Source organism: Microcebus murinus, chromosome 3 (assembly GCF_040939455.1).
Source record: "Microcebus murinus isolate Inina chromosome 3, M.murinus_Inina_mat1.0, whole genome shotgun sequence".
Taxonomy (NCBI): domain Eukaryota; kingdom Metazoa; phylum Chordata; class Mammalia; order Primates; family Cheirogaleidae; genus Microcebus; species Microcebus murinus.
This window is the reverse complement of record NC_134106.1, coordinates 54,284,824-54,297,052: the sequence shown is the minus strand read 5'-3', so window position 1 is coordinate 54,297,052 and position 12,229 is coordinate 54,284,824. Positions and strand designations below refer to the sequence as shown.

At 41.9% G+C, this 12,229-nt stretch overlaps 1 long non-coding RNA gene across 1 annotated transcript in view; it reads right to left on the bottom strand.

Moving 5' to 3' along the window:
- LOC142869965 (uncharacterized) overlaps positions 1-12,229 on the bottom strand; it is a 101,356-nt gene that overhangs the window by 81,176 nt on the left and 7,951 nt on the right. The window contains exon 2 of the long non-coding RNA XR_012918494.1: positions 11,585-11,861. This is a non-coding gene — a long non-coding RNA (uncharacterized LOC142869965). The remainder of the gene's footprint in view (positions 1-11,584; positions 11,862-12,229) is intronic.

Sequence of the window (12,229 nt, the reverse complement as noted above, 5' to 3'; positions counted from 1 at the left end):
TTGTGACTAGCTAACTTGTGGGTAGAAACAACTCAGACAACCTTCTTCTTCAGGGTTTACCTTTGTGCTCTCTCAAATGTTTTTACAAATTCCCCCTGCTCTCTTCCCCTCTTGTATGCCTCCCCTGGCGTGCCACTGCCTTTCCACTGATGGTGGCACCTGCTGGAGTCACACAGGCTTTGAACCTCAGCTCTTCCAACAAATCCATACGGAAGAAAAATTGTACTAAACAACCACCATTGTGCAACCCTTCATGAATTAAAGCATTCAGGCACTGAGAATGAGTGGCTGCCACATCACCAGGGGAAGACGAACCTCATAATGGAAGAGTATGGCACCACTTAGGAAGTATTCTTGCCAAAAAAGAAAAGATTCATACCTGAATCTGACCAAAGCTGTTAACTCCAGTTTATAGGAAATACAGAGGACAGAGGAACAGATCAAATCACATCATGGGGGTACAAACAACAAAATCCAGACTATGAGAAACTCTGCAGGTCAAATAACTTGATTTATTTGAAAGATTAATTATAAAACAATAAGAGAGAGAGAGGCAGAGAGAGAGAGAGAGATGGAGGGAAAGCATATCGATTAAATGAAAATTAAAACATTATCAACCAATCACAGTGGACCTTATTTGAATCTTAATTTAAATAAACTGTAAACAATGACAATATTTATGAGATAATTTGAAAATTAAACACTACCTGAAATTTTAATGATATTAATGTATTGTTAAATATTTCAGATATAATGCATTGTAATTATATTTAAAAGAAAACAGACCTTATCTTGTAGAAAGTCATACTGAAATACTTACTGATGAAATGATACAATGGTGTGGAATTTATTACTTCAAAATAATAACAGAAGGAAGAAGGGGATGGAGAAGGCTGGAAGGTTTGCAAGATGTTGGTCAGAGCTAAGTACAGGTACATGGTACATTCATTATGGCATTCTGTATACTTTTGCATATGTTCAAAATTCTCCATAATGAAAAGATAAAAGTGAGTATATAAGGCCCCTTACTAGCTGTGTGACCCTGCCCAGTTCCTCAACCTCTCTGAGCTTGAGTTTCCTCAACTAAAATAGGCTGCCTGTTAGTGTCCTGGTGAGGGTTCCATGGATTAAGATGTATAGAGCACAAAACATAATGTCAAGTCAATAAAATATCTCCATCTCCTTTCCAGTATCTTTCAAATCTATGTCTCTAATCCTAACTGCTTATCTGTACCACAAGACTCTACTTCCAAACGCTAAGAAATTCTTCCCCGAAGCCAGCAATTTTAGCAGAAGGAATATTTGCCTACTCAAAAGCCATTTTCATTTTCTTCTCTGCTAGCAGCCACAATTTTGTTTCCAATGTTTCCCTGCCTCTCCATTTCCTCTGCAGTGATTGGTTCAGGGGTGGGCCTCCAACCAGTTCTGGCCACTGAGACATGAGAAGTCTACTGGGGGATTCTGGGATAAGATCCATAAGGATAGAAAAGCATATAAGTAAGAAAAAGTCCTCTTTCTTTTGCTAGACATAGTCCCCTGTGCATGTGATGCCTGGAACTGCAGCAGCCATCTTGTCACCATGAGAGGAGATAGCCTGAGATAACATGCTAAAAATGGCAGAGTAGAAAGGTATAAGGAATCTGGGTTATCAGTGACATCGCTGAGCAACTGAGATGGCCATCCGTGGATTTTTTGTAGATATCGTAATAAGTGCAATTACCATGTAAGCCATTTTGAGTAGGGTATTCTATTACTGAAAGCTGCAAGTCTCCTAAAGGAAACAGGCTCACGAGAAGCACATGAGGAAGAGGGACATCTGCACATCCTGCCACCCTCATTCCATTATGTCTTCACTAAAGGCGTACTCCCTCCTCCATGCCCCTAGTCCTTTCTCATCCCCTGCCTACCCCCTGCCAGCCCTCTCCAAAAGTGTGTACCATAGCCCTTATGAGTTCTGGCACAGAAAAAAGGGGGGGGGAACCGTTGCAGATGAGCTGAAGGGGGTCAAAGAGGTTCTACTTATCTTTTTATCCCCAGTGCCTGGCAAAGTTAATAAATATTTGAGTGCAAGGAAAAAAATGAATCCATAAACGAATGTGCCACCATCTCTTAAAACTTAACAATTTCAAAATTAGACTCAACTTTTTCTCTTCCCCAGTAACCCATTTCTGCATTGTCTCTTGCCTGAATTATAGTGACCTCTCATTGCCTTCCCTGTCTCCAGCCTCTCCCCATTGGAGTCCAGTCTCTCCAGAGTCATCAGAGTTAACTTCTAAAATACAAATCAGATCATTACACTAGTCCTTAAAGATCTCTACTAACTCATAATTAGCAACAAAATCAAGTCCAAGTTCCTTTCACAGAGTGAGGTCCTTCTTCATTTGACCACAACCTAACTCTGCTGCTAAAACTCCCACTTCCCTCCTCTCTCTTTCTCTCCCTCCCCTTGAATCCACCCTAAGTTCCAGCCAGACAAGTCACTGGTAGTGTCCGGCACATTGGTCTCATTTGTGCTTCTTCCGTTGTGGTTTTTCTCCCCACCCCATCTATCCAGCCTAACAAACCCTTAATCAGCCTCGTCAACTGGCCTCCACTTCTGTCGTGCTTCCTTGACTTTCTCCTAGTCCTTTGACCACAACTCCACAACGACACCTGTCACACCGTATTACAGTTATCTGTTTAAACGTCCATCCCCCCTACTAAACTAAAAAGTGTTCCAGAGAGGGAGCTACAGCCTTACTCCCCACAATATCGTGTACTTCATAAAAGGGGTTGAGAGATGGAAAAGAGGAAGGAAGAGAGGTATTGGCATTTTTCCTATTGCTAAGCCTAGAAACCTGGAAGTTATGAATCCAAGACCAGAAAGGAATGTTACAGATCATGGCGGAAAAGCTTTACTTTAAAGATAAGTAAATTGACTCTTCTTTCATCCCCTTGACTCAATTTGTCACCAAATCCACTTGTCATATCCCCTTCAAAATGCCTACCAGATTTCCTCCAGCTCCTCACCCACATGGCTCCCATGCCCCATGCGTGCTCACTCACTCATGCTGGAATTGCTGAACGGTTCCTTTCTCCCCCTACTCAGAGCCACCTTGTACACCAGCAGACCCCAACCATTTTGGCACAAGGGACTGGTTTCATGGAAGACAATATTTCAACAGACTGGGGGTGGGGGGAGGCAGAGCTCTGGGGGCCAGTCCCTAACAGGCCACAGACCAGCGCCGGTCCATGGCCCAGGGGTTGGGGACCACGGTTGTATACAACTGACAGAAGAATCTCTAAACTACTACTTTTAAAGTGTCACCCCAACCAGCCCAAAGAAGTCTCCACGATTTCCTGTTGGCCTCATTTTTGTAAGGCAAGCTCCCACCCTACCAGCCTGGCCTTCTGCAGCTCGGTCACCTGGGCCATCCACTGAGCCCACCTCTTGCCCACACTCCCAGACACACGGCAAGCCCTTGGTATCTCATAGTATCAGAAAATATGGCAGTGCTCACTCCTGCCTCCAGCCTTCTGCTTACAGCCCAAGACCTTACCTGGGTGTTCTCCTGCTAACACCTGATACACTGTTACATCTTCCAGAAGAATCTTTCCTTTCCCTGAACTCCCACGGCCCTGAAGTCCCCTGCTCCATCTCCCAAGGAGAATGTTAAGTGACTTGAGAGCTGGGACTGTACCTTAAGCAATTTGCACACCCCAAGAGCTGCCTGCCCCAGTCTTTGCCCATCACCACCCTACTCTTCCTTTAAGAAAGACAAATGCCACCTGCCTATGAACTAAAGAAACTAAACACCCGATGCCTCTGAACTTCTATAGCACTTTGTTAGTATCTTTCTTATGGCATTTATCCCATTCTTTCTGCTGATAGAACTGTTTGCTGCTGTGTTTTATTTTTCTTAACATAGAACAAAGTTCTTGAGGGTAGGATCCAACCTCTTTGTCTCTGTATCACGTCGTCCTAAGCCCTTACCCCAAGAGTCTTCCTTTGAGCCTCTCGCTTTTTCCTAACGTGGATGCTGAAGGCAGAACCTGAGGCAAACACAAACAAAGTGTGTGTGTGTGTGTGTGTGTGTGTGTGTGTGTGTGTGTGTGTGTGTGAGAGAGAGAGAGAGAGAGAGAGAGAGAGAGAGAGAGAAATACAAGCATGTTTAGGAATGTTTTTGTGTGCAGGCTCATCTGTTGATATCTAGGTGGAGTCATGTTTAAATGGTTCTTAGTTCTCTGCTTTGAAGAGGAAAATGGTAACAAAAGAGACAGAGAGGTGGGTCCAACGCACACAAGGTTAGTCTAGGTGACCCCAGGGAGATCACTGTTGGACAGACCTCGTTCCAGCATTGGAAGTTCTGGACGCTAGGAAACCCTTAGATCCCAGACAAACCTGGATGGCTGCCCGCCCTACCCCAGGCTTAGTTTTAGCACCAAGGCCACCTCCTCACCCTCCTCACTCCCTTAATCCCTACTCATTGGCAGGACAAACATACCATTTTATCATAACCTAAGGCACACAAAACTTCGATAATTCTTTACATTTTTCAATGCTGAATTAAGCCCTGCTTTGCTAACTGAGTGTTTTAGACCTCAGTAGAAATTATTTCAGCAGATTAGAAATACTTTCTTAAAAAGATGTTTTAGTTGCTTTAGCAAAACATAAGGCAGGTGGGTAAATACATTGAGATTATATAAATACCCTGAAAATATCATTGAATGGCAACTTATTTTCTCAATCCATCTTCAAATCACATACACACAGCTGAGGGAAAGAACCTTCTAGAATAATAGCAATAGGTCATATCTGCCTTTGAGAGCCCCTCATACTCATAAAATGATTAAACTCCTTTTATCTTTTTGACTCTCTCATTTTGAAATGAGAACTACCACTATATTCTGAACTGTGGCATTTCCAGGTCAAATTTTTATGCAGACAAGTTAATCTCAAAATGCTCAGAAACAGCAGAGCCATAAGTGGGCTTCAAGACTCCATGATGATTCTTTGGGTATCTTCATCATTGGTCTGATGTTTACCACAGAATCCTCAATGTGGGAATATGTTCTCCGGAGCTTCAATTAGTTCCCACAAGGGAATTACAAAGCCCTTTTAATACTTCTTAGGGCCGTCTTTGCAGCCTGCCACCATATCTAATGCGTCAGAGCCAACATCTGAAACGATCGTATGCGCTGGTGCGATACCTAAGGACCTATAAAATGTACTTAATTTGGTAAAACATCCAGTTGGGATTCGGGGAGTTTCTACATGGTTTACAGCATGCAAATTGTTCTAAGTGGACTCAAAAGGCTGGAATTTTTGCTGGATTAACTGGAGGTCCAGACATCTTCTAAATCCACCATTATAAGAGTCAAAATATGTGACTAACACTACCCATAAAGTTGGTAGAATCAATTATTTTTTAACAGGAAGAAAATCTTAAATTGTCCCTTCACATTGGCTGTGCCATCAGTCGAACATGCTACATAACTTTTCATAGAAATATGATTTGATATGAGAACATCTGTAACCGTCTGGAACATATTTTTCCCAGGGCTTTACTTCGAGCTCTCTATAGATATCAGATGTTCTCCACAGAATCTGTGACATGTCTTAGAATTCTTGAATAAACATCAGCTATGCCTCTGTCTTGAATAGTGTCAATCTGAATTGAAAATCTGCCAGCCTTCTTAACATCACCACCAGCGGACTTCTTAATTAATCTGCTGATACTGTGCATAGACTAATCTTAAAATCAGAGTTGTATAAGCAGATCTTCCACTTATTTCAGAAACTAACTTTAATTTCCAAAAATTCAAGATGTGTTTCAGCAAGCAACAATTTGAGAAACACACACTAGAGCCTCATCTCACTGTTTCCATTTGCTAGAGTGTTATTTGTCTCATGACAACTGACAGGGTCCTTTACCAATAGCCTTAAGTCCATTAATTATGCATAATAAAAATACTTCAGCAAAACTAGTTCTATCCTCATGTGCTTTTGATTATAAAATTCAAGACTTGCATCATGATTAATAGTACTTATTAAATGGGAAGTCTTCATCTCTTATACTAGTCTCTCTGACACAAATGTTCTGCAGATTACATCTGAAGTACACATTACAAAAAAGGAACCTACTTAATTAATTTTAATGATGCTATCTCAGATATGCACAAAGATATATGTACAATGATATTCTTCTCAAAGTTGTTTAGAGAGTCTAGAAATTTAGAAAGACTTGCATGATAGGGAATAGTTAAATGATTTATAGTGTATCCCTACAAAGAAATACTATGCTGTCATTAAAATTAATGTGGCAAAGATACTGGCAAAAGTATCTTTCCTTACATGGAAAGATAGTCCACCAATATTGTTATATGAGGAAAAAGGAAATTTTAAAAAGCAACATTACATTATAAAATATTTTTGTTCATATATTGTTTTCATTATATACATATATCCACATTGCATGGGAAAAAGTCTGAAAAGATATACACCATATAGTAACAGTGGTTATATATATCTGGATGATAGAATTGCAGGTAACTTGATTTTTAACTTTTCTTTATACCACTATCACCAAGCTGTGACCTCTCAGTGCTCAGGACAGAAAGGGGCAGCCGGAGGTCTGAGCAAAGAATGGAAGGTGCTCACAGGTTAACTGACTTCCAAAGGTTCTTCCTTTGGCTCTGGGTTAGGACCCACTAATCTGCATTTCTAACTAGCTGGTGTTGCTGCTGCTGGTCCAGGGACCACACTTTGAGTAGCTCTGCCCTCAGTCCTTCTCAAGCCCAGCACTTTCCCTCTAAGCTATCTTTACAACCTTTCCAGTAGCAAGTATTGAATTCATGTTTGCTGAAGAAATGAAAGGGGGTATCTCCAGGCATACTGGGAGGGGTATTGAGAAAGATCTGAAGAGTGCATTACTTACTTGTCATATGGTACCATGACATGCTTCAACTGCTCCACCCATGTGTGCGCCAGAATTTCTGGGACAGGCCTAGGAATCTGCACATTTACTAGCTGCCCAGGTGGTTCTTCTGCTCACTAAAACTTGAGAACCTGCCCAGGGAATCAGAAAATAGGGAAAGTTCTGTGGCTTTGGTAGGAAAGGCTTTACATTAAGACAATAAAAGTCCCTGGAAAAAATGTGAGACTATTTTTAGATATTTTAAGACTATTTTTAAGATATTTGAGATAGCATCACACTTTAACCCACTAACACTTTGGTGCGAATTAGTGCCTCTGATTGGCACAGAGAATTGAGAATGGACGCAAGACTAGCATGATTTGATAAAAGGAACTTTAAAGGTCCAGAACAGAGCTGAGAATTAATCTGAGGACTGAATGCCTTTTTCCAAGGGGGTTGAGGAAGAAACACACCACGGTTCTTCCCAGAGGACTTCTTGCTTTCAGGCAATACAGCCCTAGAATAAAGAGATTTTTAAAAGAAGTGAAAAAAGGGAGGAAAAAGACAGACTGTTCTTACTCCCCAAGAGACCTTTAAGCAATCTCCAAGTGAGAGGCCAAGAGGGGGCCGGACTTGGAACACTTGGTGGCTCATCCCTTCCCACGTGCTACTGTTCCCAGCTGTATCTGCCAAGCCCTAGGGTGTCGGGATCTTATAAAAGGCATTTTGAGAGGCCACAACACTTCCTCCTCTCGCCCCAACATGAGGCCCTCAATTAAGCCGGAACTAATTCATATGACAAGTTACAAACCGCAGGCAAAAATAATGAAAACACTGACACCACTCACACTGGGGGAAGATTTCAGGGCACTCCTGTGACAAAGGCCCCGTTATTCACCCGAGTCTCCTGATGGTTCCCAGTGCTGGACACAGCAGCCTCCCTAAGCTCTGTAGGATGAGGCAAAAAGCACAGTTTCCACTGTGGCACTGGTTCAAGCTTCTAGCAGATGGTTCTGCATATCTGAGCAACTTTTTTATAGCATTTTATTTCCTTAAATCAGGAGAGGCAGAGAAAAGAACATTAGATTCAGAGCCAAAAGTTTGGGGCTCTATATCCCAATTTGTCAAAAATGGGATGGCCATGAGCATGTTAGTTCATGCCTCTGAGTCCTACAGTGTGTACATGCTTGCGTGTGTGTATGTGTAAACATAAGAGCAAATTGGTGCCTTCAAAACTGACACTTAAACACATCTAGTGTGGGGGGAATACCCATCGCTCCAGATATATATTTGCAGGGGTTGGTAGGTAATTTTTTTAAGGATAAGAAGGAGTTAGGGAACATGAATCTGGTGGAAGAAATGGAAGGATAAACGGTTCCACATCAGCCCCCCCCAGTCTCACCAGGAGCTAGCCCATCACTGGCCTGAACACGAGTGGGGAGTGATTCACCAGCACTGTGTATGCCCAGTGGCAGAATGTGCAAGGCCTGGCTCCTGAGCCCAAGTAAGACACCCCTGAGGGACCCCAAAAATAACAGAGAAATCCTGAGGAGAGCTCAGAGGTCTCACGGTTATGCCAAGAATGGGCTGAGTGCCTGCAGAGTTGGGTAGTTAGACTTCATGGGATTTCCCTCCCACTGGCTGCTGGCAGACAAGACCTGGGGACATGCCATGGGAATGAGAACGCTCCTGCCAACTCCGCAGAGCCAGCATGAGGCTCACACTAGGTAATGTTCCTGGAAGTCATCTGTGAACAACGAAATGGATCTAGAGACACAAGAAGTTCCTGCTTCTTTTTCTTTTTCAGTCGGAAGTCAGTGGCCAAGCGACCTTTAGGGCTCAGATTCCACCGGCAGAGTGAGCCCTCAAAGGGTGCAGCGTGGCTGCATCTAAGCATCGCAGGAATATGGGGGAAGGTTCTCTTACTTTCCAAGGACTCCTCCAGTTGTTTCTAAAGGGCCGATGTGACCCTCAGCAATTGTGAATTAAGCCAATCTATCTTTGATACCAGATCTCTCTTCCTAGCTCTGGTCCCCTCTAGCTACACACATGGCCAATACCATTTGAATACCTTACAGACACCTCAAATCAGCATCAAAATTAACCTCTTCTCCTTTTATTCAGAAATTTTAATTGCCATTCAGTATATAGATCTGTAATTCAGATCCCCAGACCCTAAGCTCCTTGAGGACAGTGATCAGACTTTACACGTCTTTGTGTCCCCAGTGAAAAGACAGTAGATTCTCAAGAGTGCTTGGTTGCATTGAATTAAAGTGTTCAGTATTAGCTATGGTAATGCTAGCTGTTATTAACATAACAAATGCCAAAAATCTAAGACTCTTAATATAATATAATTTTATTTTGTGTGCCCTAAAGACTGCAATACAAATGTTCCTGACCAGCAGGCAACCCTTCACATGGCTATTTAAGACCCAGGATCATTCCATTCTCCAGTTCTGTCCTCCTCTAGGGTCCTGGAGTCTTTTGCATTGAGCCCACAGATGGAGGGAAGGAGAGAGAGGTGAGGAAGATGGAAGGCATTTCCATTTCTTAAGCTCCTTGGCCCCAAAGTGACAAACTTCACTTCCAAAACACTCCATTAGCAAGAGCCACTTTCATGGTACCACTTAGATGCAAAGGGGCTAGGAAATGTTGTCCCTGATGGGACAGCTGCCCCCCAGCACAGGTCTATACTATGGAAGGTGGAATGTGACTCTTCGGTGGAGCCAGCCACCTTGGCCACATGCTCTTATGAGCCCTAGTATCTAACACACAAAAGACATACATTCCTCATAAATAGAATGACCGTGGTCTAACATGCCTGGAAAAGCCCCTTTTTTGCATTTTTCCTTAGCATAATTATTAATAACACCCCTTTTCACTCTCAAAAGTGCCCAAGTTTGGAGGATAAATTCTGTCATTACCCTATAAGATGGTTACAAACCATCTTATAGATAATCTATGAACCCACCAAAAGGTTTTTCAAGGCTTTCATTTTTCACCAGGCAACTGAGGGCCTGCCTGAGGGTAAACATGCATAACATGAAGGAGAAAGCATCAAGATTGGCACATTCCATTTTATCTGACCACCATCTGCTCTCCTGAATAGTCAGTAAAATACATTCTTTGAACTTTAAAGTTCCCTTCAGAGAAAGCATAGCCTTACAGAATATGCCTCTTCTGTGCTGTAGCAAAAGAAGTGCCCTAAACAGAAAGGAAGAATGTCTGACACTGAAAAGCAAAGTCTCACATTGTAGTATCACTGAATTCTGCTTTCTAGGAAGGAATTAGCATCCTTAGAAGGGCCAGTTTTCCTTTCCAAAGCCAAACCAACCAACCAAACACATCTATAATCCAATCAAAAGCTCCTTAGTTATAGCCTCAAAAATATGATTAATTAGGAAGTCAAGAAATTTCTTTCCAAGGACAAATTGTCACCCAACTTTAAGTATAATAGCCTGTAATTCAGAAATTCTAATTATACAGAGACTAGACTAAGGTTTACTTTTGTTAATAATCTTTCATCATAACGCAATAAGTAAAAGTACAATTCAGCTTTAAGAAACAATGGTGATATAGCACCTCTTGTATATTCCTGGATACAGCTGGAACCCATTCTACTAAGTGAAGTATCTCAAGAATGGAAAAACCAGCACCACATGTACTCACCAGCAAATTGGTATTAACGGATCAACACCTAAGAGGACATACAGGAGTAACATTTATCGGGTGTCCAGAGGGTGGGAGGGGGGAGGAAAGGTATATACAACCACAACAAGTAAGATGTGCAACGTTTGGGGGATGGACACACTTGAAGCTCTTACTCGAGGGGGGAGGGAGGCATGGGCAATATATGTAACCTTAACACTTGTACCCCTAAAAATACGCTAAAAATAAATACACTAAAAATACGCTAAAAATAATACGTTAAAAATAAATAAATAATAAAAAAATAAAGCTATCATTAAAAAAAGAAAAAAATAAGTAAAAGTACAAGAAGAACGTTTAAAAGACTTGAGAGCAAAGAGTTTTCAAGAACCCGAAATAATTTCATAAGACAGATACAGATATAGATGCTATAGAATCTAACTACTAAGACGCTAGATGAAGGAGATAACATAAACACCTTTGTTAGTCTACACTTTTATAAATTTATTTTGGGCAACTTGAAACCACACAGGAATCTCCTTGAGAAATAGTCTGCAATTCAATTTCACCAATTCAGACTGATTTCCCATTTCAATTAGCCCAGATGAAAGAGGTTCTGCCAAACATAGAGGATTTCCCCATCTAACACCTTCTGCAGTTGAGCCTTGTGAAGATACTGCTAAGAGGAATATTTGATCAAATGCTTAAGCATTAACCATGTGCAAGGAAAGCCATTAAATGAATGAACCTTCTGTGAATTAAATTGATTTTCTAGAAAATGAAAACAAAATGGAATCCAAGAATAAACTATCTTAAAATCACATTAGGCAAGTAAAAACATAAAATATTTTTTCACCAGAGCTGTAAAAATTAAATTAGCTAAAAGAGGAAATAAATGCCTTTGTGTTGCAAGCAATTCCATTTGTTAGGACAATAGGTGCCTAGGAAGGAACCAAAACTCTAAAGACAGCTTCAGTTGTTTCTCAGGATGGTGCTTTGTGAAGTGAAAGGAAAGTCGGCTTTTTCTGTAAGTCACTTACCTGAAAGAGGAGAACCGTATCAGTGGCTGCTCACAACTGGACAGAAAGGAGAGGGAGGCAACCCGAGGTACACGCACAGACTGCTCAGTGGGGGTGGCTCCCTGCCGAGAAAAGGGTAGGCAGGCTCTCTTCTCCTCTTGCACCCCTCCCCAGGCATCCCCACTCTTTCCTTGAATTGAAGTTGCATCCGTATATTTCTGTTCTCGTCTGGGCTTGTCCAGTGAGCTGTTCTGGGCTCGGCAGCCTTTGTGGATTGACTCATACCATGCCATGAAGCCTACAGAAAAATGTTTATTGTGCCCAGATCCTTGTTTTACTCGCCAGGTAAAGTACACTAGCTGCTGTAACAAACATGTTCAGATTTCAGAAGCCTGACACAATTTTAAAAGTCCAGGTCCCTCTTCTCCAAGTGGTGGCTTGGGGATTCGGTCTCATTCTATCCTAAGATGCTACCATTTTTCAGCCAATTACATGGGAAGGGGAGAAAGAGCTAATGGAAGATTGTGCAATTAGCTTATCATGGGCCTAAAAGTGGCACACATCCCTTCCACCCACGTTCCATTTGCCAGAACTCAGTTATGTGGTTCATCTAGATGCACAGGGAACTGGAAAATGTAGCTTTGCTTTGTGCACAGGAAGGAGAGG